We start from the raw sequence: 8,272 nt of genomic DNA on the forward strand, positions 1-8,272 counted from the left end.
TAGATATTTCTAGACTTTTTTTCAATTTGTTTCCTAGTTTTTCTTGATTATTTTCTAGATTTTTCTTGATTATTTTCTAGATTTTTCTTGATCCTTCTCTAGATTTTTTTGAAAGCATTTCTAGATATTTCTAGATCTTTTTGGGGATTTTCTAGATTTTTTTTCTAGAATCTAGAAATGCTTTAGAAAAATCTAGAGACAGATCAAGAAAAATCTAGAAAATAATCTAGAAATATCTAGAAAGATTTCGAAAAATTACGGAAAATTTCAAAGGATCTAGAAAAATCTAGAAAATGATCTAGAAATGCTCTTGTAAAAACTAGGAAAAAAATCCATAAAAAGATTTTTTAAAAATCTAGAATATGATCTAGAAAACAAATATCTAGAAAATCCAGAAAAAGATCTAGAAATATCTAGAAATGCTTTCGAAAAATCTAGAGAAGGATTAAGAAAAATCTAGAAAATAATCTAAAAAATCTAGAAAAGCTCTAGATCTCTCGATTTTTTTCAAATATCACCTTCTAGGTTGTTCTAGATCCTTCTCTAAATTTTTCTAAAGCTTTTCTAGATATTTCTAGACTTTTTTCTCAATTTGTTTCCTAGTTTTTCTTGATTATTTTCTAGATTTTTCTTGATTATTTTCTAGATTTTTCTTGATCCTTCTCTAGATTTTTTGAAAGCATTTCTAGATATTTCTAGATCTTTTTGGGGATTTTCTAGATTTTTTTTCTAGAATCTAGAAATGCTTTAGAAAAATCTAGAGACAGATCAAGAAAAATCTAGAAAATAATCTAGAAATATCTAGAAAGATTTCGAAAAATTATGGAAAATTTCAAAGGATCTAGAAAAATCTAGAAAATGATCTAGAAATGCTCTTGTAAAAACTAGGGAAAAAATCCATAAAAAGATTTTTTTAAAATCTAGAATATGATCTAGAAATGCTCTTGTAAAAACTAGGAAAAAAATCCAGAAAAAGATTGAAGAAAAAATCTAGAATATGATCTAGAAAACAAATATCTAGAAAATCCAGAAAAAGATCTAGAAATATCTAGTAATGCTTTCGAAAACTCTAGAGAAGGATTAAGAAAAATCTAGAAAATAAACAAGAAAAATCTAGAAAAGCTCTAGATCTCTAGGTTTTTTTTCAATATCACTTTCTAGAGTTTTCTAGATCCTTCTCTAAATTTTTCTAAAGCTTTTCTAGATATTTCTAGACTTTTTTTCAATTTGTTTCCTAGTTTTTCTTGATTATTTTCTAGATTTTTCTTGATTATTTTCTAGATTTTTCTTGATCCTTCTCTAGATTTTTTTGAAAGCATTTCTAGATATTTCTAGATCTTTTTGGGGATTTTCTAGATTTTTTTTCTAGAATCTAGAAATGCTTTAGAAAAATCTAGAGACAGATCAAGAAAAATCTAGAAAATAATCTAGAAATATCTAGAAAGATTTCGAAAAATTACGGAAAATTTCAAAGGATCTAGAAAAATCTAGAAAATGATCTAGAAATGCTCTTGTAAAAACTAGGAAAAAAATCCATAAAAAGATTTTTTAAAAATCTAGAATATGATCTAGAAAACAAATATCTAGAAAATCCAGAAAAAGATCTAGAAATATCTAGAAATGCTTTCGAAAAATCTAGAGAAGGATTAAGAAAAATCTAGAAAATAATCTAAAAAATCTAGAAAAGCTCTAGATCTCTCGATTTTTTTCAAATATCACCTTCTAGGTTGTTCTAGATCCTTCTCTAAATTTTTCTAAAGCTTTTCTAGATATTTCTAGACTTTTTTCTCAATTTGTTTCCTAGTTTTTCTTGATTATTTTCTAGATTTTTCTTGATTATTTTCTAGATTTTTCTTGATCCTTCTCTAGATTTTTTGAAAGCATTTCTAGATATTTCTAGATCTTTTTGGGGATTTTCTAGATTTTTTTTCTAGAATCTAGAAATGCTTTAGAAAAATCTAGAGACAGATCAAGAAAAATCTAGAAAATAATCTAGAAATATCTAGAAAGATTTCGAAAAATTACGGAAAATTTCAAAGGATCTAGAAAAATCTAGAAAATGATCTAGAAATGCTCTTGTAAAAACTAGGGAAAAAATCCAGAAAAAGATTTTTTAAAAATCTAGAATATGATCTAGAAATGCTCTTGTAAAAACTAGGAAAAAAATCCAGAAAAAGATTGAAGAAAAAATCTAGAATATGATCTAGAAAACAAATATCTAGAAAATCCAGAAAAAGATCTAGAAATATCTAGAAATGCTTTCGAAAACTCTAGAGAAGGATTAAGAAAAATCTAGAAAATAATCAAGAAAAATCTAGAAAAGCTCTAGATCTCTAGGTTTTTTTTCAATATCACTTTCTAGAGTTTTCTAGATCCTTCTCTAAATTTTTCTAAAGCTTTTCTAGATATTTCTAGACTTTTTTTCAATTTGTTTCCTAGTTTTTCTTGATTATTTTCTAGATTTTTCTTGATTATTTTCTAGATTTTTCTTGATCCTTCTCTAGATTTTTTTGAAAGCATTTCTAGATATTTCTAGATCTTTTTGGGGATTTTCTAGATTTTTTTTCTAGAATCTAGAAATGCTTTAGAAAAATCTAGAGACAGATCAAGAAAAATCTAGAAAATAATCTAGAAATATCTAGAAAGATTTCGAAAAATTACGGAAAATTTCAAAGGATCTAGAAAAATCTAGAAAATGATCTAGAAATGCTCTTGTAAAAACTAGGAAAAAAATCCATAAAAAGATTTTTTAAAAATCTAGAATATGATCTAGAAAACAAATATCTAGAAAATCCAGAAAAAGATCTAGAAATATCTAGAAATGCTTTCGAAAAATCTAGAGAAGGATTAAGAAAAATCTAGAAAATAATCTAAAAAATCTAGAAAAGCTCTAGATCTCTCGATTTTTTTCAAATATCACCTTCTAGGTTGTTCTAGATCCTTCTCTAAATTTTTCTAAAGCTTTTCTAGATATTTCTAGACTTTTTTCTCAATTTGTTTCCTAGTTCTTCCTTGTATGTCCGTGTCACAGTGTGTGACATCATCGCAAGAGTGTGGAGGGAGAGAAAAAAATGTAAAAAAATTAATTTGAAAACTGCGCTCAAGGGTGCAAATTCCACTCTACAGAAATAATTTATACATAGAAACGTAGGCAAATTTGTCTTCTCACTCACAATCCCCTTGTTAAGCTGTCAGAGTTATAGTTTGGGCGTAGGACGCACAGACGTGCCACCAACACACACCAACAGCCTCATTTGCTACCATATTAAAAACGCAGGAAGATTTCTGAAAAAGGGAGATGTAACAGTTTTTTTACTGGCCAATGTTCCGGAACATTCCGTTGATTGCTCTGCTCTGATTGGTCGACCCCGCCACCTGGTTGCTTAGTTACCAAAGCCTCCCCCAGCCCCCGACCCCAATTGGGCAATTTGTTGAAAGGGGTGTGTTCAAAAATATAGCAGTGTCTGTTGTTGACTTTACAAACACAAAACTATTTTGTACAAATAGTAATATTTTTTCCTATGATTTAGCAAGCCTGTGATCACTAAACTAATATTTATTTGTATGACCACAGTTTTTTATATGCCCATATCATGATGCTTCACCACCATGCTTCACTGTCTTCACTGTGTGCTGTGGCTTGAATTCAGAGTTTGGGGCTCGTCTCACAAACTGTCCCCTTGGACCCAAAAAGAACAATTTTACTCTCATCAGTCCACAAAATGTTCCTCCATTTTTCTTTAGGCCAGTTGATGTGTTCATTTAGTTTCACACAGACGTCTTCTAACTGTCACAGCACTTACAGATAACTCCAGACTGTTTTTAATCATCCTGGAGCTGATCATTGGCTGAGCCTTTGCCATTCTGCTTATTCTTCCATCCATTTTGATGGTTGTCTTCTGTTTTCTGCCACGTTTCTCTGGTTTTGCTCTCCATTTTAAAGCATTGGAGATCATTTTAGCTGAACAGCCCATAATTGTTTGCACCTCTTTATAAGTTTTCCCCTCTCCAAACAACTTTTTAATCATAGTACGCTGTTCTTCTGAACAATGTCTTGAACGACCCATTTTCCTCAGGCTTTCAAAGAGAAATGCATGTTCAAGTGCTGGCTTCATATTTCAATAGCGGCCACCTGATTCACACCTGTTTTTTCACAAAATTGATTGAGTGCCACACTGCTATTTTTTTTAAACACCCCTTTCAACTAATTGCCCAATTTATTGCCTTAAGAGCGTGCATATGCAACCCGTTCTCATTCCCAAAGCGTAACATACCGACGATTTGTCACACCCCTAGACGTATCATACTGACGCAAAGGGTACCCTTCCACGTCTGTGTGAAACGCTCTGGGTTCTCAATTGACTCCAATATAAACCCGCTCGCGGCGCTGAGAAACGCTTAGAGCAGAGGCTACAGCCATCTATTCACTCCAATAATATCCCGACCACGGCCCTACATGACGCTGCGAGCGACAATCTGATTGGAGAACCGAGGACCCTGTGCACGGAAGTATTTTTCTCCCTATTTTAAGTATTTCTTTTAATGACATCGTCAACATTTCTCAACACAAACACATCAAAGTCTCACTGATAATTCAACAATAAAATAGCTTCATGTTGTGGCTCTCAGTATCATTTTTTTCTCTTTCGATTCTGAGAAATAAACTTTTATTCGTTTGTTTTACGGCACTCCGCTGGCGGACATTTCTCTCATTTTTAGTGAAAAAAAATAAATATTTTGACTTTGTTTCTGCATAAAAATGGATTTTGATTACATTTCTAGCGAGAAATATATGTTTTATTTTCTTAATATTCACTCAGTGAATGTACATAATCACTTTGTGGCGAAGATCTCGCCAGAAAAAGACGATCCGCTGTGTTTTATTTTGAAATCTGTTTTATTTTGTAATCTACCGCGATCATACCGGATGTGGTCCGATCCTCCCGGATGTGCTGTGCGATCTCATTGAATCGCGCTTCACTGTAAATGCTCCGACTCTGCTCTCCTGTTTTAGTTAAAATACCTTCATTAAACAAACATTGTTGGTTTTTTTTAGCATAGATTATATACATACAGTATAATTATTTATTAGACAGTGTGTGATATTCGATATATTGGGTAGAATAGGTAATAGGTTTTCACAACCCTAATACGGAAGAACTACAAAACGAGAGGTCTAGGGAGTTGTAGTTTTTTTAATAAAACAGGTTTTCCCCTAAAATTGGAAGTTGGAAATACTTAATTAGTGGCTTTCCAGGGGTTTGAGGGGATGTCAATCACATTTTTGGCATCAGAATTTAAATATTGTCTTGTTCAATGGGGGATTTGTTATTTTTTCAGCATATCCTAAAGCCCCCCCACTCCCACCCCTTAGTGACTATGCTCACATTATAGTCCATGTCAACACCTTTCTATAACAGTAGGTCTCATGTCTGTAACCCTTTTTGTCTGTTAGTTATAATCATTTAAATATGCCCCAGGGTTAAGGTTCAAAGGTCAATATCTCAAAGCAAGAATATTATAGAACCTTGAAATTGATATATGTTACTCTCCAGGCCAAGACCTTTCCGGTGATGTATTTGGTTTAGCTCTATGACAAAGTTTTATTTTTTCACATCTCGCACTCAGAGCACTCAAAGGGCTGTGGGAATCTAAGTCTGTTAGGGCAGATTTCCAAGGTTTGAAAAAAATAAAAGTTTGTCATAGAGCTAAACCAAATACATCACCGGAAAGGTCTTGGCCTGGAGAGTAACATATATCAATTTCAAGGTTCTATAATATTCTTGCTTTGAGATATTGACCTTTGAACCTTAACCCTGGGGCATATTTAAATGATTATAACTAAGAGACAAAAAGGGTTACAGACATGAGACCTACTGTTATAGAAAGGAGTTGACATGGACTATAATCTGAGCATAGTCACTAAGGGGTGGGAGTGGGGGGGCTTTAGGATATGCTGAAAAAATAACAAATCCCCCATTGAACAAGACAATATTTAAATTCTGATGCCAAAAATGTGATTGATTGATTGGTTTATATTGGAGTCAATTGAGAACCCAGAGCGTTTCACACAGACGTGGAAGGGTACCCTTTGCGTCAGTATGATACGTCTAGGGGTGTGACAAATCGTCGGTATATTACGCTTTGGGAATGAGAACGGGTTGGCATATCACAAATGCTGGGTCTTGTTGCTTTTCTGAGAATCTACTGCACCTACTGGTACCTTGTTTGCCAAATAGCAATAAAAAAATATACTAAAAACCTGGATTAATCTGGTTAGTCACATTGGAATGCTATTATTTTGAACACTACTGTATATACATTTCAATTCTTCTATTAGTTAATGATAATAATCATATATTTTATTTGTATTGCACTTTACATTTCAGCAATCTCAAAGTGCAACAGAATATATAATATGTTATTTCAGATGTCCAACAAAACATCCCACAAGGTCATGGTTGATGCTCACTGGCTTAAGCGCCTGCAGAGGTTTGCTGACACTGGGGTTTGGCCTTCAAGTGAGGGCAAAAGGCCTGTTCCTCGACAGAAGTGACACCCTTTATAATAAATGGTCAAATTAATTAGATTATTCAAACTTGTTCACATCCTTGTTCAGATTTTATCTGCTGTAATCCCCAGCTACAAGTGGATTCTGACTGTGTACAGCCACGATATCAGCAGGCTTGAGGATATCAAGGCTCATATGACAAACACATACGGATCTATTTTAAAATTGGATTTCACTAAAGGTTTGCATAACTCTGAACAGTCTGTTGATTGTTTTATTTTCGCATTTCCTATTTAATGTCTTTTGTTTTTATTGTATATCAGGATCACCTAAACTTTAAGAGGTCGAGCCATTAAATCCTAGTGAATCTTTTCTATAATAAAAATCACACAGTGTTTATTCATTTATATTTTCAGATCATCAAGAAGCTGACAGGGCCCGGTAAGGGCACTGCACAGTAGGGTTGCACAATTATGGCCAAAATGATAATCACGATTATTTTGATCAATATTGTAATCACGATTATTCATCATGTTAGGGAAAAAATCTGCACTACTTTTAAACAAATAATAGGAACAGTTTTTAGTGTGTGCACAGAGTGTCTGATGCTTGTTGTAAACAAACAGAGATCACTAAGTGAACACCTCCTGCAGCAGCACATACACACTGTACTGCTACAGAGCTAACTGTTAGCCTGTTAGCAATTTGCAGACTGGGCGGAAAGGGGTAAACATCCCCTCTGGCTCTGCAGCTGGGAGAGACTGCTGCAGGAGGACTATGCCGCTTCGACTCGTTCTTACTCTTCTAACAAGGCTCCTTAAGAAGAGTAAGAACGAGTCTCCAAAAGTCTCCAATAACAGCAGAAAAAGTCGCTGGATTTGTTGGCAGTAGCTTTTTTTTTTTAATTGTTGCTAAATTTATCACAAATTGCGTGTGTTGTGAGAACTACGTCACATCCTGCTTAGCGCTTGCTCGTTATTTATTTAGGCAGCTTCATGAAACCTTAACTATGCATTTGCTCGCTGGTGGATGATGGACTACTGGTGTAGAAAGTGCTTGATTAGATATGCCGGAGAGCATTTTAGAATGGAAATATTGCCGACGATCAGGTTAATTTAATTGTGGCAGCCAAAACCGTGATCACGATTAAAATACATTTAATTTTGCAGCACTAATATGAAAAAATAAGTCGACCATATCCTCGTTCAACATTAACCTGTGGAACTAGTTCATGTGGAATAATACAAACCAGCATGAAAAAATGATTTTTATTTGTGTAAAAAGGCACATTTAGGGGAGACAGAGGAGCGTTCTACCTACTTAAACTTTAAAAAATTAATTTATTTCCTTCTTATCCTATCTCAGTTACTCATGGGTCACATGTGCTATTACCTAATGACTGCATTCATATCACACAAGTCATGATGCGCAAATGATTTTCAATAAAACAACAATCAATGAATGTTGTAGTATGAGCTTTTTTAAAAATAAAACACTATATCTAAATCATGATAACATCATTTGGCCCATCAGATCATTTCAGCTGTGTCCCAATGAAACTATACATTGATTCTAAATGGATTGTTGAAGGTGGTGTGGGGTAAAGAACTGGTCAGTGTGGAGAACAAATGATGAATTAGTGCTCCGAAACCACACTACTAAAAGTGTTTTTTTTATTTTTATCAATGACAGTCTAAGATTGGTATTATAAGTGTCTGACATTGTACAATGAGTAAGTCCCGTTCTGAAATTTGGGTTTGC

This window comes from Centropristis striata, chromosome 19 (assembly GCF_030273125.1).
Source record: "Centropristis striata isolate RG_2023a ecotype Rhode Island chromosome 19, C.striata_1.0, whole genome shotgun sequence".
Taxonomy (NCBI): domain Eukaryota; kingdom Metazoa; phylum Chordata; class Actinopteri; order Perciformes; family Serranidae; genus Centropristis; species Centropristis striata.